At 35.8% G+C, this 24,791-nt stretch overlaps 1 long non-coding RNA gene across 1 annotated transcript; it reads left to right on the top strand.

Moving 5' to 3' along the window:
* Window positions 1–7,863: 7,863 nt before the first annotated feature.
* Window positions 7,864–22,424, top strand: LOC104696677. Its single transcript, XR_002048091.3, has 3 exons — window positions 7,864–10,095; window positions 10,181–10,265; window positions 13,148–22,424. It is a non-coding gene; the product is annotated as an uncharacterized LOC104696677 (long non-coding RNA).
* Window positions 22,425–24,791: the final 2,367 nt, after the last annotated feature.

Genomic DNA, 24,791 nt, shown 5'->3' with positions numbered 1-24,791 from the left:
AAAGGTATTAAGGAAAAGAAAAGACAGGGTAGGATTCTGACTGTAGAACACTGAGAAAGAACAATAACATGGAACTTATGTATTCTGAGTTCCAGCCACCCTTGGAATCACAGCTGTTTGTTTTGGACACAGGTTTTGTACAGTAGCATAGTGAAGAAAGGATGATATTCCTGATGGCAGCAGCTGGTAATTGTTCCCAGATGATGGGATGCGCTGCAGTTTCTGCTACGCTAACAACTTAAACCAGCTATATTGTATCTAGTGTTTCTGCTTTTTTAAGTTGCCATTTATGATGCTAGGCAAAATTAACACCGTTTTCAATCTCATTTGCCTAACTTATTAAAACCCTTTATTTTTTCTTTCCCCTCAGTTGTTGGGTGCCTTTGTCATTTTTATCCAGGTTCTTTTCCTTTAGCAAGTTTATGTCTGTCTTTCTTAATGCACTTGGAGCATATGCTTCAATTCTCTTTCCTACAGCCACTTTCTTTGTCTGACTCTAACTTCCATTGATACAGAGCAATTTTACAGATATAGATACAGAGTGCACTTTTTTCCATCTCTAAACCTGTATCTATGCAAATCAAGTATTTAGATGCTGTGGACTAGTTCCATACAAAGGACGATGACAATGAGACACTGCACCTACAAAATTTAATTTTAGGTGCCCAACTATTTCCTAAAATTTATGGTTGGAGCCCATACTCAGCTATCCACTACACAGGAAACTTGAGTAGAATTCAAGTCAAGCAGCTCACTGGAGAGCCTTTGAAGATAGTCGTAAGGAGGAGACACTCTCAAAGTTCATTCTTGAGCATACAAAAGGTGCTTATCCCACTTTAACAATCACCCCAGTGAAATTCTTTGGTTTAATGTAAGGAATTATTTTTTCGTTATTTTCTACCTGGAAATCACAAAACAGATAAAAAATTTCCCCGTTGCTAGGCTTGAGCATCCCTTGGAGGTTGATTTTGAACAGACATTTAAATTCCAACTTAGGGAAGAAGGGGGACTAGAGAAGGAGATGGGGATGAAAAACATTAAATATACTCTCTTCATGTCAAATGGTTCAAACTGTAGTTAAAGGTAACTTGGGTTTGAAGATTTCTTGAGCCTTAGCCATGAGGTGGATATCAGGCTGCTCAGCAATACAGCAGGATATGTGTTATCCATATGAACATGGTTAGGGTTAGGGGTTAGGGTTAAGGGTTAGGATTAGGTTTAGGGTTAGGGTTAGGCTTATGGTTAGGGTTAGGGGTTAGAGTTAGGGTTAGGGGTTAGGGTTAGGCCTAGGGTTAGGGTTAGGGTTCAGGTTAGGGTTTAGGTTTATGGTTAGGGGTAGGGTGTTGGGTTATGGTTGTGGTTAGGGTCAGGCTTAGGATTTGGGTTTAGTGTTATGGTTAGGGTTAGGGTTAGAAGTTATGGTCGGATTAGGTTTAGTGTTTATTTTTATGGTTAGACTTAGTGTTTTGGTTTATGGTTATGGTTAGATTTAGGGTTAGAGTTTAGGGTTAGAGTTAGGCTGAGTGTTTGACTTTAGTTTTATGGTTAGAATTAGGGGTAGGGTTTACGTTTTGTGTTAGGGTTATGGAAATTTGAATCGTGTCATTTTTCCTGGAGGAACCTTTTACATTTGGAGAATTTTTAGAGCACCCAATGAAACATGATGTCCCGATGGTTGGAAGTTGGACTAAATGATCATTGTATGTTCCTCCCAATTATTGCTTTCCATTCTGAAGTAGAAGCAGGTCTACAATGATCCATTCAATGACAGTGGAGTCCATGGGCAACATGGAATAGGTACCATGGAGTGTGATCTGTGTTTATCCACTTCCTTCAGTGTATCATTTAAATTAGGTTTTGGACGTTTTATTCATTTTTCTTTGTATGGTTTTTCCCCATAAAGCTGAAGTCCAGGGCTAGTTTGTATTTGTCTGTGAGTTAAATAATGATGAAAGCCAAACTTTTTATGAACTGCATTATGGAATATATACCATATATACATCATATATATTGTACTTATTTTGTTCTTATACTGTTCTGCTAGAAGTCCAATGACAATTAGAGTTTTCGGTTCTATGGCTATAAAAAAGGAAAAGGAAGTAAACCAGAAGCGTATTACTTTTCTCAGTGTTAAGCAATTGTTTGAAGTCAGATGTGTAAATTTTTTATCTTCACCTTAAAAGGTTCTTTATGATGTGGACTTTAAGACACCAGAGGTAAACAGTTTACCTGTTCTCAATTTATAAAATAAGTGATTTTGTAAATTGAACCTGGAAATAACAGATTGGCCATTCAGCCTTGGTTTTCAAGAAAAAGCCTCAGAAATCCCACAATTCTACAGTGCAGATTTGTTAATATGTAGAGACCTTCAGAGTGGTCCTTTGGCCTTTTTGCAAGGTGTAATGCCTGATAAGTTAAAACTAAAAAAGGCTTTTGGGATCTCAATTCTGATTTTCTTCACGTTAAATACTGGAATTATAAGCATTCCTATTTCTACATTAGTAAACAGCCTAGAATACCTGTGTAGGGTGATCTGAACAAACCCAGATCTGCTAAATTGCTGTTCCTGACATAGTTACAGCCTGTGCCAGTGGCCATTGCCTCAGGGGCCATGCAGAGGTTAGTGTTTGGCTTGGGCCAAGGACCATTTGTAGCAAGTAGCTCAAATACAACTACCTTGTTTCAGAAGCTAAGAGAACTGTTTGTGAGGTATAGAACAAATATGGTGTGGAAAAGTGATTAGGGGTAAAGCTGGAGAAAACCAGGAAGTTACATTCACATTAGCAGAAGATTTAACAGTAAGGAAGTTACAGGGTGAAAATGGTTGCTGCTCCCTGGGTGAAATGCAGTTGCTGCTCCCTGGATGGGACTTGGTCAGCATGTCTCACTTCCCACACACAACACATGCTAAGGGGAACTAAAAGGAGAATGGAGCAGAGTTGACACACCACAGCCAGGCTCTGTTGAAATCCTTGCAAGAAGGGGAACTCAGTGGTACCTTGTAGCTGATAAGCCTCATAGCAGCTTGTGACCGAGGGGAAGAAAAGATGTCTTGCTGCTAAACCAGCAACCATGGTGAGATCACAGAGGTAGTGCTGTGCACACCTCCATCCCAAAGGCTGCCTCAGGTGTAATGCTGACATTAGCCACCTCTGAGGTACCCCCCACTGAACATGATGGATGACCGGAGTTACTCAAACTCCACTTAAACATAAAACATAGTATAAAAGTAAGTTAGTGTGAGTCCTTCAAGGGTGCTGGCACTTGCCGGCAGCAGGGAACACACTTGGCTATGGAGACCTGGGAGGGGATCTCCCTTATGCTGTTGGCATGTGTCCCTCAACCAGCCAGTCCAAGCATCCTTTAACCCACTGGAATAGTCAGTGAAGGGTCCCCATGGTGGGATGCTGACAGACTGGTTGGGCACAAGGGTCTTGGCTTTCCTGGGGCACTGACAGGCTAATAAAACACAAAGGGTTTGAGAAAATCTCCCCTTTTCACATGACACCAACTTTCCTGTCCCACCTCCTCTACAGCTATTCCCTCTACTACCACCAAATTCAAGGAGAGTCTATAGAAATAATAAAACTCTTCCTGATAGTGGAATTCTCTTTAAGAGCATGCACGAAGTAAGTCAGAGAAAGGCCAAAGCATGAAATTAAATAAAACTACCAGGGCACACAAAAGATAATAAATAATGCTATGAGTGCATTAGCAGTAAAAGGAAAACTGAGGAAAGTGTTGTCTGCTGCTAAGTGGCCTAGGAAAGCTCTCTGAAAAATAATGACAACAGAACTAATAAATGGTTTCATTTGAGTTTTCTCCAGTGTATGCAGTTGGACATTGTCAATATAAATAACACAATTATTATTAACCACAAATATTTTCTATCAGACTAAAGAAAGATGGATTTGGATACTTGAACAAATTGTGTTTTGAATGGGCTAAATGAGATAAAATTGACTCAGAAGTTTCCAAAGTATGGTTGAAAGAATCTCAGAGGCTGACTGATTATCTCTAAAAAAGTAAAAGGAGAGGTTCCAGAAAAATGGAAAAAAAAATCTTTTATGCTTAAATGAACCACAAGGAAATTATAGTGCTGTCAGTATAATAAAATTTATGAGAATAATTAAACTCCTTATCAGCACCAAGGAAGAAAAAAGTGTTGTGAGTAAGACCTAGCAAGGAATATCTAGAAGAAATCAAGTTAAACTTACTATATTTTAAGGGAAACTTCCCATGTTATATGGCTAGATAAAATAAATAGATGCTTTATAAGTGATTTTTTTAACCACGTCTTGTTGACTGTTCAAGAAATGACGTGCCATGAATTTCTAGACAAAGCATTGAAATGAACCTGTATAATCCCTGTTTAAAGCAATTACACTACTTCCTTCAGCAAATATATCCTTTCACTTTTGTGGGGGTTATTTGGTTGTCTTTGGCAATAGCTGATGAGCAAAGCAGAGTATTGTTGAAATTGGATATAAAAGATTAATCATGATTTTGGACATCCAACGTTATTAACTTGCTTTATAATGGTGTGTAGGAAATACATGAGATTAATTTGTCCAATAGTTTTAGATATTTCTGCAGAATTGTGAATATTAAAAGCTTTTTCAAGACAGACATCCTTATTGTAAAAGCCAAGGCTTCAGAAGAAAACCCCCATGTTGCTCACGATTAAAGTGTTTTTAATAGTTCATCCAGTTGCTTAGTGATATGTGAGTTTTGATGTAGTTGGACTAACATGAAGGTCTTTACCGCAGAATTTGATGAACGTCAAGGTTTCAGTGTCTTAGGTTACAATGTAAGACGTAACCAAAAGTATGTATTCTATTACTCTCTTCATAAGCTTTTAAAACCAGGTGGGGCAGTGTTCTTCATCTCTTCCATGACTGATAACTCCCTCCGGGATGATATCTCTGCCAATGGGCCATCCAGCCTCACTGCATGACTCATGAAATTTTATCATCCCATTGTGAAATGCTCCGCCCAGGGGGAGGAACCAAGCATTCCTACTTGGATATAATCTGAGGTTTGGAACACCACAAGCAGAACGACCTGCGGGATTCCCAGAGAAGAGCTCCATGGTCACCACTAGACCTCCAGAAAAGGACCAGACTTTACTACAGGATCACCGCTTCAACAGAATCACATTTATTGCTCCAACAGGACTGCAGCCACCATGCTGACCAACAGGGTGTCATGTTGTATCCTGGCTCTGTCAGTTTAAGCCAGTGTTTCTGTACTATTGCCTTTATCTTAATTTTCCTATTAAGTTGTAATTCTGACTTGGGATCTCCCACTGGTTTGCTTTCAAATTAGTACATTCTGTTACCAGGCTAAATAATTGAGGAGGAAGTACTGTTGTAAAAAAAGTGATGTTGTTAAGGCATCATTACATGGTATCTACTTGATTTTTTTCCAGAAGTTCATAGCAATTTTTTCAGGAAGCCAGAGCAAAAAGGGGATTCATAGTCCTGGTTATTCAAAAGTGTCCTCTCGGTGAAATTATAATCACATGGAAAAAAATTGAAAGAATGTGACACAATTTCTCACAAAAACCTTAGAACCAAAATTTTGATTTAACCTGTGTTAAGTCCTTCATCCTATAAATCACAGTGCCCTTTTCTCTTCCTAGACTAACAGAAGATGAAACTGCTGTATTTTTAGTTAATATAATCTGTAGGGACTGTTATTAACCAGGCACCTTAGATATAGAACCCCTTTTAAATGCTGGTGGTCTGGGTAATAGACGTGTTGTTAAAGATGAAATGGTCTCCTTAGGAAGTGAGAGTCTTGTATTAAAGTCTTGAAGTCAGGTGTTACACTCAAATCCTGTTTGTGATACTGAGATTTATCCAGTTCTGGATTACTGGGTCTATAAAAGGCAGAAATGGTGTTGGGAAGAGCTCGAACAGGAGAAATACTAGGCTTGCTTTCTTTAATGAAAGTTACCCTCTGTAGATCAGTTGTCAAAAGTTGCTTAAACCAGCCACTGTAATACTTCAGAAGATGGGGACTTAGCTTTTCCTCAATGTCATCTTCCTAATCTAGTGAAAAGTGATAAACAAGCCTTGTTTCTTTAAAATACTCCTTTGATGGATCCATATCTATTTTGATTTAAATGTATACAGAATAATATTACACAAAATAAATTTCAAATAAATATTTTATAATTATTTTAGGAAATATCGATGTAAGGGACATTCTTATTGTATTTATGTCCATTCAGATGGAAAAAGATTCATACAATGTCATTGAATCCAGTACAACCCAGACATTTAATTTGCATTTTAAGAACGAAGTAAATAATACTATTTCATTACTGAATCAATGTATTCAGCAATTTACATTTGATTTTTATAAAAAAAAATCAAATCTGAAGCTCAGCATAAATACAGCAGACTTCTTACTAATGAGTGATTTGACAACTTTATTGTAGACAACAATGGTATCAGATACAGAATATAAATGTCAATTCATTGAAAACTTTAATTTCTGAAAGAAATTTCTGATGAGTCCAACATGTTCAATCAGGTGCAATCCCGTATGTATCCAAATGTTGATATTTCTGGCAGTCACCATAAGATAGCATTATAACTATCAAAAGTTGCAAATATTTTGTACATAAATTAAAGATTGTGGATAAAAACTGAAGATTTCTTTTTACAGTCTACCTGCTTTTATAATAAATTACACAGCTTTTCAGGTGGGGACATATAACAGTGCTGTGCTAGCAGTATTCTGTTCTTGATTATTCTTTCCTGACAAATTATCTATCTTGAGATAAGTAAAATCTGATGAAGCAGTATGCGAAGAGTTAATTTTATGACAGTGAATGAAATAGTAATTTGAGGATACAGGAAGAAGGATAAATAAGGAAAAGGCTTTCTGCTAAAAACCAAAAAAATCCCAAAGCAAAAACTCCTTTGCAACAAACCTACCATCTTATGGGTATGTAATGTGAAAGGATCTTAAAGAAACATGGTGCAGTTTGTGAAATGAAAGTTTCATGACAACGAAGTCAATTGTTCCTTGCTTCTTTGATGTTTGGTGTCTCAAAGTTAAGCATACCTAATAAAAAAAGGTTCCTTTTTGATTTAATAAATTGATAAAAGCAATGCAATAATTCTTCAAAGCATTAGGCCTTAGAAAAGTCAAAATTCTCCTAAGGTACCGAGAAAACCAGTCAAACAGCATGTAGCTTATTGCCTTGCCTTGACATTGCATTAATCTCCCAGCATCCTGTATAAAATAGTAATCCAGATAATGTCTTTCAAATGTTTCTCTGACATTTTAAAAATTAAGCTGGAAAACAATCAGTTTTGTTGCTGTTAAGCAACAAATGCTTTAATTGATTACCTTCTTTGCTAAACAGAAAATAAAATTCTGCCAAGTCCAAAACTCTGGTCAAAAGTAAACACAAAATATGTAATTGATTGTTGCTCAGCAAGTGTTCTAAAAATAAAATGATCTTCAAAATGTCTTCAAAATGGGAACAAGAATTAAAACATACAATTGAGTGGAAAGACCAACATGACACACTGTATTATGCTGTTACCAGTGTTATATACCATTATTCAAGCTGTAAATTCCCACAGGATGGAAAAGACACATTTGGAGCAAGACTCTGAACAACTCCATTTGGGCTTGTCAGCCCAATATACACAATCTGATTTTACTGCGCATATAAGACCTTAGAAAATACACAGCCTTCATCTACTTAGTTTTGATCATTTGTGTTTCTAATTTGAATCCCATTGTTATTTTCAGACATGGCTATTTATTTACTTACTGACCCTGTAAAATTTTATTATTTTTAGTAAAAGAAATAGATATCCAAATGGTTGGCTGCAGATAAATTAATTTTATAATATTTATGCATTTTAAAAAATATATAGTACCTTTATTTATTAGGAAAGGGAAAATGAGGAATTATACTTTTGATAAGGTAGTATGTATTCTGGTTGCTAAAATTATTTTGGCCAATAAGTGAAAAATTAAATTCTAATAATAGGATAATTTCATCATGTTTGTTGATGAATTTTGACGTAAGTATAATTGAGTGGATTGTGCAAGCAGTAAGAGTTCGATATGTATCATTCCTGAAGATAGGTATGAAAGGCCTAATTAAGGTGATTTGGCTACCCTGATCTACTCATCTTCTATAACCAAGTTTGAATGCTGGAACCATAATGAAGGACATTTTGTGGAGATTTTTGGTTTGTTTTGTTTTTTATTTTGTATTATTTGTTTGGTTTTTTTTTTAAGGATAGCTTTGTCTATTGGTTTCAGATAAAATAAACCTTTGTGAATGCGTCGGAGTGATAAACAGGAGAAAAAGCAAATGGAAGCAACTAGTGGTATTTGGATCCAATCTTATGCAAATCACATCTGACATTTAATAAATCACTGCTTCTAAAAAATCTTTTCCCAGAATTGGGGAATATTCTGTAGGTGCACCATCTCACAAGAAATTCTCATTTCTCTATCTGCCCAGGTTTCCAATGTGACTGGATCTCTTTTATACAGTTTTTTCATCTTCAATAATGATTATAGAGCTTTGCAGCCTGGTATCAATTATAAATGTCACAAATATGCTATTCGTTTCTTATTACAGAACTTTAAATGTTAAAACAAATTTTGATATCCTCACACAAATGGCAAGACCTTTTTCCCTGTTTCAGGTTTTAGCAGTACATCCTTTTAGCTGGTTTTCAAACTACATGATTGTGTTCCTGATTAATACAATTTGAATTAATCATCAGTCATTGCAAAATTTCTGCATCGTATCATTATAAAGAAATCTTCCTGTTAAAGAGCAGACTGCAAGAAATAAATGTTCAGATGCAAAGTTTGTGTTTGAAGACTGGGTAGCACTTCACATTGCCATTCTGATAGTCACTCCAAGATTTAAAACTGCCTCCAGTATATTGTGTGCTTTTGGCTTTAAAAACCTCTGAAAACTGTATTCTACTCACTTTCGAGGTAGTTTTAATTGCATTAATATTTAACTTACAAACTGTGTTATATGACTGACATGAACTGCTTCTTGATTTCACTTAAATAAAACCAGGTGTTTTAGAGCCTTCAGTTATTCATAGAGCACAAATCTGTTGTCACATAATCTTTATCATTATGGAAAAAGCCAGGTTATTCCTGAACAGGAAACAGTACAGAAATTTGAAAGGAAATATATAGTACTTATGTTGTAACAGTGTTTTCAAAGCCATATTGCAGGTGTAAAAAGCAGGTGAGCAAGTATTCTGGTGTCTTTTAAGTGATGGGGAGGCTGAGTTGTAAAAAGATTAAGAGAAGTGCTTAAGGCTATTCAGAGAATTATTAAAAAAACCAGGATTATCTCTCTAAATGCCCTGGCTTTTAGACCAGTCTTTTTCCACCTTGTTCACACTGCTCATGAAGAGAATCAGATTAGGTTAAGAGATTAATTAACAGCATCTTAAGTCTTCTGTTATTTTCTTCCATGCAGTGTAAATTCAAAATCACTCAATATGATCATATTGAATCTAACTGCAGTTCAGCTATCCTTAGCAATTCCTACATTATCTTCTTCTCTATGTATCTCACATGGATTAGCATGGAATTTGTTTAGCAGGAGTCAAAATAACAAGAGTTTGGTTTTTTTGAGGATATGGTGGTTTTTCTTGAGGACATGACTGCTAAGGATTTCACTGTGATAATTATTGTATTTTACAAGAACTTTCTAAACTGCTCATGACTGTTGAAGTTTGAAAGCTGCATCTGCCCTTTTCCTGGAATAGAAACATTAAATATCTTAGTAATATTTAACTACTTGGAGGAGATTCAAGATGTCTTTTGGATATTAATTTTGTCCAAAGCCACAAGACCTAAATTTATGTCTACCTTGACACAGGTAGGTGTATAATTACATAGGGGTCTTTATGTCCCCTGTATTATTTCTCTAATATTTGGGATATTTACCAAGCCCTCTTTTCCAGCCTTTAGAACCAGGAGAGATGTGGGTGTTCAAATACAATATCTGAAGAGATTCAGCATATGCTGTCAGTTCCTTTAGGAAAATCTCCTACCTCAGCAGTGTCTGTTAATGTAAGTAGTAATCTTGGGGTACAGAACTGTTAAGGGGCACAAGTTGTGAACTGAAGTTAATTCAGATGTGGACTTTGTGTTTTAGGTGCTTGTTGGAGTTGGATTTGTTCCTGGTGAGACTGAGTTCACCCCAGTCCAAATCTGGGTTCTCCTTCTGCCAGATCAAACAGGTAGGTAGCTTTCATTCTGTAATGTTTCTCCCAGTCCTTCTGCTTTGCTGCTGAGGGTAGATTCACTGTGCAAGAATCTGGGTGTATTTTAGAGTGGAGAATTCATAAAGGATGAATCATGCTGGTTATTGGAAGAGCAGGTGGGTGAGGGATGCAGGGCGGGGAATAGGCTTTGTGTATATTTTGTACCTCAAAAAGCACTGTAGGCTTCTTTTCATGTAATGTGCAGCACCACTGTGTTCGTCTTGACACCACTGTTCACACAGTCAGTCATCTGCTGACTATGCTTGGAGAACAGATGTGCCACAGTCTTTTGTTTTCTAAGCTATATGATCTACTCAGTTTGTCTGGAGCTAGCAGTGCTGTGCCAACAATCAACATTAGGCTTGATCCTTAGTTAATATATGAAATACTGTTCTGAAACAAGTGGAAAAAACAATATGCTGTTGGCATTTGAAGGTGCTAGAAATATAGAAAGTATTGTAAATACCAGGCACATTTGAGTAATAGCTTTGACAATATTTAACAACAAGATATTTAACAATTCCTTTGCTAAATATCTGCTTCTGTTAAAAGCTTAATCTGAATTTTGAGCACCACAGAGTAGAATAACTGTGGCTTTCATTTTTTCATCCCACAAAGTAATAATTTTTTTTATCTTGAAAAGTATAAGACAATTTAAAACGAAGACGTTATCACTTTCTGTGTTACTGGAAAAATAACAGCCACTAAAAAGTGAGCTGATCCCCTTTTTACCTCCCTTTTTTGCAATAAGATCACATTTTTGTGGTGATACAAAAAAAATCTACAATATATTAGAAGTTCTGATACTAGTCATGAGTTCTTGAATGCTCCTCTGTAAGATCCAATTGTCAGCTGTTGAGGAGCATTCTAAGTCACAAGCAAAAGCTTTGTCAATGTCCCATTATTAAAAAAGGTAACAAAAACTGGTGATGAACTACAATTTTTCCTCCTCAGGAATATCCTTGTTGAAAACCACATTGTTTATGGGAAGCTGTGGGGTGTGAGTAAACTTCGTTTACTTTCAAATGGAGCATCAGGAGTCTGACCAAATGTGATGTAGTTGGGAAGAAAAAATAATATATATTTCATAAGTCATTGTGATATACACTTAAAAATCAGAAGACTGAAAAGCTCTTTGTGTTACACTTGTCCCTTTGCAAATCTACCCACAGAAATGGCACTGTCTCATCAGTATCTCTGAAATGTCAGCCAGCTTCTGGACTCTTTTCTTGTCTAAGGCCCATTGCTTTTCAGATCACAAATGAAAATCTTACATAACCCTTTTATTTCTTTACTCCTACTCAATTTATTATTATTATTATATCCAGAAAATTATATTAAAAAAATTAACGTCACAAAGTCAAGCATTCAAATTAGAAAACATTAAAATTAAAATTCCCTATGAAGCCTTCATTTGGCTCACTTGGACATATGTGCTGTAATGGTTTTTAATTACATCACACAGAATATTTTTTTCATATGGGATCCCTGGCTCCGTCAGTCAGAGATGGTACTTCCTTAATTAGAAGTATTCAGTATTTTGTTCTCTCGTCCTTGTTCAGTGTGTGGACAAGTCTTATTGAATTCAAACTAATCAGACTGCACTCTTTAAGCAGAAATTATTGATTTTTCTGTGCTATTTTCTAAATGGAACTCATTAATATAATGTCAGACATTACTTTATATTCACAAAATCCTCATAAGGTTAAGGGATTTATTATCTTCATTTTACATATGGGTAATGGCCATGCAGAGAAATTAAGCTTAAGTATATTCACTAGATTTGGGTGTCCAGTTTGGGGTGTCTGTAACCTCTTATTCTTCAGTGTGCTTGGCATAGTGTAATTCAGTACAAACTCAGGATATGGACCCTGCTGAATTCTCCATTTCTTCTAAACAGTTATGAATTTGACTTGCTGTCTGTAGTGGAAAAACCTCCAAAACAAATATTAAAAACTAGCCTTTAAAAAGTCATTACAAATTTTGTAATAAAACTTTTTCACAGGACTGCCAAGGAAAAGGCTAACTTCTAATCCAGATCCACAGTGCAGATACAGCTGCCTTATTTTTACCTCTGAAGGTCCTTCTTCCCTTTCCAACATATTCAACAAAAAGTAAATAGAGGGTATAAAGATATATATATGAATATGCAATGTGGAATAAGATAGTGGGAATAAGAGTGATTCTCTGAAGAATGGGATATCAGTTGACAACAGCAAGTAGTTCAATAACAGACATGGGCAATGAGATTAAATTTTACTTAGGGACATTATCTCAGTTTTACTGTCACTTTAAAATTAATTTTCTGCAGATCTTTGAGTAAGCTTATATGTATGATTGGGAAAGAAGGCTTTATTAATGTTTATTGGCTATATTAATATCAAATAACTGTGTAATATATACATTTAGAACATATATTCAAACAAGGAACAGTAAAGTATTCCCTCATATCTCACAACCATCTCATCAACACTACTGGAGTCTTTAAATCCCTAAACCTCTGATCTTTGAACTATCAGAGCAGATGTCGAGCTGGCAGCTTCATCCTCTGAGTGTATCAATACTTTGGCAGTCATAAACTGTAGATTTTGGATGAATTCACATATCTTCCCTGATGCTGGAGGACACTGGAGTAACAGGTTTCACTTGGGAATCTGGAGGGATTCTCACTGTAATCAGAAGCTTACAGCTTATTTGATACTGACTTCATCATTCCCCCTGCTTCTCCTTAGTCTGAATGCCAGCTTTCTTCTCCTACAGCCTACCTCAGTTCTCACCCATCAGTTCCCTGCTCCTTTCTTTTCTCTTTTACAGGATTACTTCACATAGATCCCATTTATCTTTGTGTTCCTTTCCAGGATCAAATTTTTGATTCTTTACAGCTGAAGTGAACGACATCTTCCATTGTGATGTTTGGATGCCAGAGGACAGTGTCAGCACAAGAACACGACCGACCTTTTATTCCTTTGCTAGGTGTGGGATGTGGAAATGTCTATTTCAGTAAGATTATTTTATTGAGGACCTTGTCAGATGGGATAATAAGGAAAAACAGGTAAGCCATAGACAAAGTGACACAAACCTGATGGACTAACACAGAGACAAAACCAAGAAACAAGCCTTGTCAGTTACACTAATTGATGGGCTATCAGGAAACTGCATGCAGGGTATTGCAGCCAACAAGGACGGAAGCCTGAGGGTTCAAAATGGGGAGGAGAGGAGCTCAGCAGGACTAGGCAGACTGATGAGGAAAAAGGCAAGGGAAGGGAATGGGGAGAAACAAAAGCGAAAAGTGGGATGAGAGGGCTGGTCCCATATAAATAGGGCCAGTCACTGTGCTTATTTGACTAAGACTGGTGCCTGATCACCACAGTCTGTCTGTCCTATCTTTTGTTAATCCTTTCCTAACTAGTTCTCTGCATAGTCTCACTGCCTATCCCACGTGTGAGCACTGCAAGAACTGGGTGCCATCCACTGGTGGGGAGTAGCTGTGAATGAGATCTGAGCTGGTGGGTCCGTGCTCAGATTTGCTATAGGTGGAACCTGCGAGTGGGAAAGCAGCAGCTGCCATGTCCCACAGCCTGGGAGTACACTGCACTGGGCTCCAGAGGCTGGGCAAAGGAGAAAGGCCTGGGCCAGGGCTGCTCTAACATCCCTTAACAGACAGGTTTTCATTCGACAGAAGTAATTCCAAAGATTAAATTGGGCAGCATATAATTTTCAAGCATTATAATCATAATCCAATCTGACGCTTGGTGCAAATATAATGAAAAGGGTCTTTTTTTAAATGAGCAGGGCTAATGATCCCATTTTTTAGTAGCAAAGCTTTTTGTACTATTTATTTCCTAGGTTATAGTATCTATACATGATAATCTTTTCTTAAAAGTATGGTCATGAATAAGATGATGAGAAATTTTGAGACAAAATGAATAGGTGGCATCCTTCATCTTATTTAAATAAGCCTTGGCTCAAATTCTTATTTAAGATCATAATACGGCAGAAAATTTCTGTTGCACTTATCCAGGCATGGATGAAATTAGAATTTATAAATACCAGTTGTTTCAGGCTGTGCTGGATTATGCATAGTGTTCTTTGCTGTATATCACTACAGCAGAAAAAGACAGCAGAATAATTTCATTACAGCTATTGAAAACAATAGGTAAACTCTCTGCCTCCCACATGCTTTCATACATAGAGTTTTCCCCATTGTAACACTTACTCAAAATATTATGGTTTAATATAAAGTTGTCATGTTGTTTTTTTGGGTTTTTCATTTTTGTTTTTGGGTTTTGGGTTTTTTTTGTTTGTTTGTGTTTTTTTTCCCAATAAGCAGTGAAAATGATCTCTACAGTGACTGGTAGCTCAAGTACTAAGGTTTGAGAAAATTGAATTGTGCTGAGGGGCAACTGTGCTTATAAAGTGTTTACTGCATGTAAACAAACAGAAGACTATGCATATTCCCTCAGCAAAAGCTACTTACAGAGAGCAGAGAATGTCAGTAAGTAGGCATGAGGTGGCTGTAGCAAATAGTGCAGAGAGAGGAGGAAAGGCAGATGTTATAATGCAATGACACTGCACCGAAGACCAGTGTGTAACATTAAAATAAGCCGTTTTCCTGTTACAGCTGGCTATGCACAGCATAGTGTACACTTGGAATATATAATGCTCTAGCATCTGCTTCTCTGTAAAGCTTTCATTTTCTTTTTCAGACAGCTATAATCTCAAATCTTTTGTTTGATAACTCCAATGTGCTTGATGGGAGAAAAAAGGCTGCAGTGTTGTCACAATCTCTAAGTCAATTTCTTTAGCAGTGAAAGAGACCCCAGAAATTTTGTACAGTACACTGCAATGAAAACACAAAAAGCGTTTGCTTTTCTGCCTTCTGCACTCCAGTAATTTTCTTTTCTTGATGCAAGATGGAGTGCAGGTGACAAGGACTAGTCTAAAACGCAAAAAGAAAGGTATTTCTTTTACTGTTGGAGAAAGTCACAAAAGAACGAACATTTTCAGAGCTGGACTTTATTGTTTCGTTCATATCTTTGCACTTTAAGGCATATAAATCTCTTCATGAGATGTGAATGAAAACTGGTTTTCACAGATGCTGTTTTGTAACAGAAACCTTGTTTCTTTGGGTTTTTTTTCAAAATTGTTTGCTGGCCAATATTTTTAAAAATTTTAAGCATTCTAAAATTTAAGTATACTCTTTTACTATATATGTATATGATTGTTGTTCCAGAAAAAGATTTTTAATATATTAACAGATAGTAGAGAAATCAAAAATTAAGGATGCAATTTAATACAGTTTTCACACCTGCAGGTTTGACCCCAATGAATAAACAGTGAAGCTTATTTAGTTTTCTGTGGTTTCCAACAGTCCTTCCAGGCTATGGCAGCTTAGTCTTTTTAATAATGTTACTTTGCCTTTGGATAAAAGCCTGCTGCATCCACTGATTCCACAAATGAATGTACAAATATTAAAAGGGGAAAATGGATTTATACCTGAATATTGGATGGATCTAATTACACGAGAGAATCAAAAAACCCCTCTTCTCCAGAATACAGAGCTCTAAAATCCATGCATAACTATTTATCCATTTTGAAAAAGTAAACCAATTAGGTCACTGGCATATTCACATACAATGTGATTGAAGGTCACAGCCTTTTGTAGACATAAATGACCTATTGAAATGTTCAGGCTTTTTACTTCCTTTTGCCAGGTTGTCTATACACACCAGTGATCACTCCCTTTGATTTCTCCCTCTTCAAATCCTTTGCATGCAATCTTTTTATCGCCAGATTTTTGAGGGAATCCTTGCAGCCTTCCCCACCATCTCCTTTGCTGAAATTTTCCTCAGTCCGTTCAGAATACCAGATATTTCCTCCCTGCTTTGTGTGTAGTTCTCCCATCTCCACCCAATGTTCAGTGTTTTTTTCTCTGTAACTTTTTAAAGAACACATGCCAATGTGCTAATTCTGTAAGGCTTCAATTTACCTGCAATCCTGATTCTTTTTTCATAATTACTTATTTATTCTCCTTGCTTATTTCACCCAGTGCAGAAACAAGACTAAAAAACACTGCCGTGTGATGCCTGAATGTGCAAAACACGTTTTTTTGTGTTGCTGTGCTGTAGGATACAGTGGTGAACTCCAGGGTCAAAAGCTCAGTAAACCAAATATAAGTGTAAGACGACAGACATTCCTTCCCATGGAGGAAAGTCTGGGATTTCCTGTGAAGCAGTTAGAAAAAAGTAGGGCACAACACCTAAATAGCAAGTAGCCCAAAGTAATTTTATTTCTGTTATCTTGCTAGTCAGTGTTTTCAAAGAGGGTAATACTTGCTGTCAACAAAACAACAGTTTTGAGAACAGTACTCCATTGTATTTTCCCTGTCTTGAACAATATGTTTACTTCTGTCCTCTAGCTATCCTTTCTCATTTTGTCAGGTAGAATAGGAAAACTGAAACCTCACTGAGAAAAAACAAAACAAAAAACCCGAAAAACCAAACCAAACAAAACACCGAACAAACAACACCCCCCAAAAAAACCCCACCAAAAAACCAGGAAACAAACAAACTGAACAAAAAAATGAACCAATCCAAACCAGCAAAGAAGTTATTAACTCAGGCTAAGATAGGTTATTGTCTCATATTTCCTGCAGAGACATGTTACAAACCAAAGATGAATCAATCCTGAGCTGCAAAAGTATTGTTCTACCTTCTGCAATTTCTACAGATCTGTTTCTTATTCCCTTTCAGGAATACTTTTAGTTGTTTTTGCTGAGCAATACTATAACATCTGAAATTAGACTTGAAAAACATTAGACTATAGGCCACGTGGAAGAAAACTGATTGAAATCAGCTCACAGGAGGAGAGGTTTCATTCCATATGTGTTCATTCCAACGCGACGATGTGATTCAGCAGGTGACTAGAGCTGTATGGAAGATAAGAGTAGGTAGTCAGAAATATGAAGGAATCCAGAAAAAAAACAGCAACTGAAGCAAAACTGAACATAAAAGGGGGTGGGGATGTTGAGGAGACAGAGAAAAAAGGGGTATTTGAGAGTCTGAATTATTAATAATAAAAATGTTATGATTCTAAGACTTCAGTGCTTTATTAAATTTAACAGATGAACATTAGGGAAAAGGCTAAGCCTTCAGGAATCAGGAGGAACTTGCGTAGCAGAGAATTTCACAACTTCTTTATCACAGACTGGATAAGAAGGATTATCTTTGCTGCAATAAGTTTATTTTTCATTTCTGACTCCTAAATTTCTTAAAGGAAAATCAGAATAAAAACAATTCTGGAACAACTGTTGCCAGCCTGAATAAGACTTACTGGATAAGCAAGTAGATGTTGTTTAGTCACCATGTAGTAAAAGGAACCTTCCTCTTACCAGCTATGCAAAAGATTTTCTCTGTGCCAGGTGAACTGGACTCATTAACAGGCAGAAAAAATATAAGACTTCTGAAAATGCTTAATTAAAGTGCAATAGTAGACTTTAGTTTACCTATTTTTCCAGAAAGCTTTATGTATGCATATTATGTGTTAAGAAGACAAAACAAGAAAATACACTAGAAAAGATACATTTGCATTTTAACTCCCTAAAGGCACTAATTTAGACCACAGTAGGGTGGTTTCATACCTGATTTAGTCATGGAACTAGTTTACTCTGCTGTTGACTACATAATGCTGTAATTACTCTTCACCTCACTTCTCTTTGATCTACATAAGATATGTGCATTGTTTATGAACTATTTTTCTAACATATGGTTATAATTATTTTCTGTATTTAAGTCAGTGTATTTTTTATCATTAATAAAATTGAGAAATATATTAATGACCGAAGCCTCTAAAAACGTGCTAGAATTAAGGGTCTTATTTCATGGATGAATAATGAAGAATTATCTATTGTGGTCATGATTCCAAATTTAATCATTGTCTATACCTGAAATACGGTATTAACAGGACAATTAATGCAAGTACTCAATTTCATCACATACTAGAAAAGTCACCATAAACTTATTTCAAATTCTTAGAGTCTCTGAGTTTTTCTACCTTAGATAACGGATCTGGTCAGCTTAGATGTTTTCCTACTAATTTTTCTTAGATGTTTCCTATTAATTTTGCTATAACTCCACTCCCTGAGATGCTTTCCAGATAAAGAATCCTAGCTGAAAGTCATCAGAGACTTGGGCCTGACTTTTACCCAGGAAGGCATTGTTCTGTGAAAGCAGATGATCATTGTCATTTGTACTCATCCCCTGCTACCTTTTCTAAAGAAACTGTGAAAGCATCAGGATCAGACTCTCACTTGGTAATGCCAGACAAAGTGCTTTTCTGGTTTCAGTCTAATTAACCAATCACTGAATTTCAGAGAATGGGAAGAATCTCCTGATGAACAGAAATTATGAAGGACTGCAGCATCCCTTTCCCACTGCCAGTCTACATAAGGTAGTGAAAAAACTGCAGATATCTGTACCTGTGTGAGGCCAGATGTAAGGTTTTTATATTATGCAATCCATCCACGAAAACTGGTGGGCTTCCATTTGGTGAACTCCTTGACGGTCAAGATTTCTTCTTCTATGTTGCCTTTAACTCTTCTGCTGTTTGTCATTCAGCTACACTGTAAAATAATGAGACAATATTATAGGTGAGCAATACGAAAAAAGCAAAATGATCCAAATTCATGAAATTCCCTTTATATTGGCAAAGATCTGAGGATGCAGATAGCAAGAAAGAGTGATCACCAGAGATGAGAAATGGTTGAGGCGTTCCTTCAAATAAGATAGAAAATGTCTCTAACTATGTAAGGTCTCCTTCTCAGGAGTCTGGCAAAGGATGATAAAAGAAATTTCCAGCAAAGACAGTGGACTTTGTCATATTTGATTGTAAAAATGTAGGACGACTTGCATTATTACTTCACTATCCCTGAAAATTAGTTTTTTTACTTGGCTGTGTAAAGTCATTTTGGTAGAAGATGAGGTTGCTGCTTCAGTGCTCGAGCTGTGGTCCATAAGAAGAGAAAGAGATGTACAATGATGTTACACAGAAGAAAAACAGTGCTTGACATTATTTTTCTATTTGTAGCTGAAGCATATTCTAGTACATAGTAAATGATTGTCTTAGATGTAATTCATAATATTGTCATTGATTCTAACTTTTACCTGTTTATTGTTATTTCTCAACTTCATTTATACTGTTGCTATTACTGTTTTCTTTCTCACATGCTGTATCTTTTGATAAATGAGAGGACAGGCTTCTTGGGGCACTAGCCATATTTTTCTGAATGCACTCTGTGATGAAGTAAGTCCTGCTTTGGTCTCAATCAAATATTGCTCACACTCTAAAGAGAAAAAAAGTGGCTTCAAAATGAATTGTAACCCCTGAAAGAGCTGGAAGTAAAGGTCTCATCCTGCATTTGTTGCAGATGTTTCACTGTCTATTTATTTTGTGTCTAAAAATGGTGTATGGGGGAACTCATTTCAGTCAAAATAAAAGGAATTTAATGTCTTCCATTCTGTTTGTAATGAGACATCCAAAGGCTTAAAATCTCACCACTTGAATCAAGTTAGCTATTCCTTATTTATTTACCTCTACCATCATTAATACCAATATCTGATTTTATACTCTTTAAACAAATGAGAAAAGCCTCCCTGGTTTAGACCTAATACATGCCCCCAGTGCAAAATATACTTGTCTGTCCTCCTGCTTTTTTCCTTCGCTGGAAACACCAGATTGTATTTACTCAGCTGAGTCTCTTATGCCCATAAACAGCAGTCATGCTGACACCGCACCACAGGTCACCAGGGATCCAGTTTCTTGAATGTATTTAAATATTCTGTTGCCTGATCAAAATACTGATGTTGTCAAAATTGAAATATGGATGTGCATGTTCTGCAGCTCTTGATTATCATGGGATGTTTCACATGAAATGAAAAGCAGAGCAGAGTTAGTCATGTGAGAATCTCTCCTGCTTTCTGTCTATGCCTCACTGCTTCTTGTCTCCATCTATGAAAGCTATACATAGCCTTTGAACACCCAGAGCAGTGTGCTCAAATAATAAAAGATAAACTCTAAAATTAATATATGGAAACAATCAGCAAGTATGAAAACTTAATTTCATAAAGCGTAGATTTAGATATGATACGTTGGATTTTTAAAAAATTTTTACATATAGACAAATACCAATTTTTTTTTTTTTAATAGAGGAAGTATAAAAGGCATTAAAATTAGGCATCTATTAGAATGCTGTAAGGCACAGTATAAAAAAAATCTACACGTCATTACAAAAAAAAATTCACTCAACGCTCATCTTTACTTAATTTGTCTATAATGCCAAACATGCTAGAGAACTGAGTAGATGAGAAATTGTCAAGGCTTGAGGTTATAGAAAAAATAGGGGGCATGAAAATTTAGGAAATACTTTTGGCAGGAGATGTAGAATGATTTTTAAAAGAAGGAAAAGATAGTTCTACTAAAAAAAAGGAAAAGAGGGGATCTACTCAAAGGTTGTATTTGACCAATAATTTAAAATTGTTTGGTTTGTTTGCATGTTGTATTGCTATTTATATGCAATTCAGGATCTGCAAGAAGAGGACTTTGAGATAAAGAGCTAAGTTTCACTTTGAAAATAATGAAAGCAAATACTCAAAAATGTGTTTGAAAGTGTAAAATGGATACTTGATATTTCATATTTTCCATGTCCCTTTTTAAGCTGTGACATCCTGTATCTGTGACATGACATACACCAGTTGAAGCTTATCCAGGAGTTTCCATACTTTAATTTTAGATACCAAGAAATGAATTAATTTTTTCCTCTACTTCATGAGTTGAATGAAATTAAAAACCAGTTATGCAGCTTCTGAAATTAGTAGGGGTAGACACACTTGCTTTCACACAGAGAGTCATAATGAAAAGCAAAGAAATTTCATATTGTGAATGAGATTCAACCTGTTACATTTAATTGAAATATATTTCAATGGCATAGCTAGCAAAATTTTCAAACAGTGCCAGTTCAGTTTCATACTATTGACTATTTATAGCCATCATCACAAATTAATTTAATATTTTCTGACAAATAATGATGGATATTTTAAAGTTTTACATATACTTTAGAAGAAATACATAATTTTTAAGTAAATGTGGAGGATTTAATGTGAAATACTAAATATCAGGGCTAAATAAAATGGTATGGTTTTGCTTGATTACACTGTAAAGCTCAGTGGTTTGTTGGTATTTTATCCTTTCGTTTTTCATGTTTGGGGTTTTTTTTAATTTTCAATTTATTGGCCTAATAGCTTCCCTTAGTACCTAGCAGAGTCTGTACAAAGTTCTAGAGCATAAACTGAACATCATTATTTTCTCCTCATGTATCATACCAAATATTACATTTCACACTCCTATTTCTCCATATGCAGCCCATGGTAATGAAGTCTAATCCTGACAAGCTATTTCCTGTGAATTCCTTTGTTTTTCAAAAGCAGAGGTTATAGATTACCTGTTAATAAGTAGAAACCTCTGTGATAAATGTTATTAAGTACTATGAAATATAAAATCAAGACGGGTGAGGCTGAAGAAAATACTCCGAAGACGTATCTTACTGTGATTCGAATGTGGTATGAAGGAAACTCCTGATAACAAAGTGCAGCTATGTCAGCTTTATAGATTTTTATGTTAAGATCTTCTTTGCTTATTTTATGTACTTAATTTTCTTTGTGTTTTCTGAGTTCCAGAGATGAGCCTATAGAATGCTCTTTTATTCACATTATCCAAAAATATTATAGGAGCAATTGTGATCAAATTGCCAGTACTAGAAATTCACATCATACATGTACGAAATTTGATTATGTGACTCCACCACATCTTTCTGTTTGTCACTGACTCGCCTTTTATCCAATAACTATCTAAAATACCTTGCCTATAAGGAAGCTTATAAAGCAGTATATGACCATGGCTTCTGCAAGTTTCATGAAAAGAATAATTGTATATTCCTCTTTCATTTAAATAAGTAATTAATAATAAATTTCTGGGTATTTTGTAACTTAAATAATCACTATAAATTCAAATTTGTATGCAGGTCTTTTAAAAATTAAATAGCCAACTTTGAGCATATTTTCTTTGAATTTTAATGTTATTTCTCTCTGACAAATATTTTCATTTAACAGGATCGCATTACTAGTTTTGTTTATTTTCTTTTCCCTTTGCTCTCCCACACTGACTGCCCACAATTGTAAAAAATTAATAAAAATAAAAATAATAATAATAAAAAAATAGTCAAATGGCCTTGTATAAACTTCTTTGGAACAATCTTAAAGTAAGATCTTTTTTCTGCTATTTTAATTTGGAAGTGAGCCTTTGTCCTTCTTAATTTAATTCCATAAACTCAGTTGCACTAAAGGTTTGTCATAATGGGTTTTTAAATACCCATTGTCAGGATGCCCTGTGGCAATCCAGTTGTGATTCTAAATGGCATCCAGCTGGACAGGAATGGCTGCATCAAGATGTACACCAGAATAAATTTTTTTTTTTTTTTTGGCTTTGAACTAAAAATCCAGTATTAATTTCATGAGTGACTCTCATCTGCATTCCATTTTCTTTTATGTAGGTTTTTGGAGGCTGTCTCTGGAAAAGCCATAGCCAAAGGAGGTGTGCTGACTTGGTACTTGAAAACCTCAAAGAGATGGAAAAAATGTCAGAGGGAGAAGATTAAGGCTTTAAATTCTCAATAAGTTATAATTCCTATAGGAGCAAAAATTCTGCCCTTGGTTTATTCCTGACAAATTGAAAAAAGTAAAAATAGTTTTTTGAGACATTTCTTCCCTTCACTATCTCTGTGTTTTGTCTGGTACTAGTGACACAGTTGCTTCTATGTGTAATAGCTCTTCCAACCTGGAATAAGCATGTTGGTAGCATTACCATTCTGTAGAATGCCTTCTTGTTGATTTAAGCATGGAAAGACTGGAAAGGCGCCATTTGAGTTCACAGGTGGTGATATCATGGATTCAAACAGCCTCACATGGTGAAAAGCCAAAAGAAAAGTAGTGTTACAATCCCTTTGAGAATCTTCAGTTTAAAAAAATTCCTATCTACAGAAACACAATTATGCCACCCACACTTTTAAGTTGTGGAGGAATAAAGAGTTTATCGGTTCATTAACTCAAATTAGTGTTTTATCCCAGGATTTTCCAGATTTCTTCATTCAAATAATTTAAACATGGAATATGAACATGTCCCTATATTCAGAGCAGAAGGAAAGGAATTAATGAGCATACTGAATATTTTGTGAGGAGGTTTCCAAACCCATTCTGGACCATAAATTTGATGGCTGTTTATAAAACATGATTAACAATATGAGAACCAGAGAGGCTACTGTAACATGAGATTAATCCTCATTTTCACTTTTAATGGGGTTTGATAATTGATTGTTGTTGCTTTGCTTTTCTGATTGCACAGATGAGACTTTGATTGGCTCAGATGAACAAATCATGATAAATATCATTGCTGTGTGGGCAGTAAAGCTGTTGCTTATATTGCTGAAAGTGCAGATTTCTGTTTTATCAAATGAACAGCTGCAAGCAATAGCCCCATCCTATAATGCATGGTAACATAGTTGTTGAAAGGAAAGAGATGATAATTATCAGGAATCTCTCCAGCTACACAAATAAAACATCATATTCAGATTTAATATGTAACAATACTGATATCCCTGGGAAAAGTACACATGAGCATATTGCAGACTTATACCCTGTCCTTTTTTATTGCAATAAAACTTGTGGACTGTGCATGTAAGCTAACTTCAAAGTGCTGTATTGATGCCTTAGGTTTTAATTTTTATATTTTTCAAGTCCTGTACTGCCTAGTGTGTTACTCTAAAATTTCTTGTGGCCTGTTAGCTGCTGTTCTCTCATAATGGTTAGACATAACAAACCTCTCTAGGTTTCCACATCAAGGACACCAGGCCCCAAAATGTGTAAACTAAAAGCCTTTGAGAGGGGGGGAAAACTTGGGGAAATTACATCATTAACTGAGTTTATAATTGGAGAATTAACCCTGATATGCAAATGAACCAAACTTATAAAAGTGTGAAGGACTTGTGACCCAGAGTCCATCTTGGGTGTAGCCTTTGGCCTGCCCAAGGTGTACATTTGAAGTCCCTTCAAATAAATACCTCCCTTTATTCCCTTATTCTTGTCTAGTCTCTGTTTCTAGGTGGCCATCCCAGGCATCAGTACAGAAATTACTTCAGAAATTTTTACTAAGTAATACTCTAAAATGCATTGGAAAGGGCAAGTAATTACCCTTTGCTAGTGCAAACCTGATTTTCTGACATTTGGTGCAAGTTGAGATCCTGCAATAAAAGACTATCATATACAAAAAATAGTTATGCTTAGCTATGGATATCTTTAAGTACACTTACTGGGGTAGCTTTAAGCACAGTTACTGGAGTTTTTTAGTAGTTCTATCTTCAGTGTTGTCATTGTTTCCACTGACGAGCTCTTTGTTACT

This window comes from Corvus cornix, chromosome 4 (assembly GCF_000738735.6).
Source record: "Corvus cornix cornix isolate S_Up_H32 chromosome 4, ASM73873v5, whole genome shotgun sequence".
Taxonomy (NCBI): domain Eukaryota; kingdom Metazoa; phylum Chordata; class Aves; order Passeriformes; family Corvidae; genus Corvus; species Corvus cornix.
The sequence above is the reverse complement of the archived record's forward strand: the minus strand, read 5'-3'. Positions and strand labels throughout refer to the sequence as shown.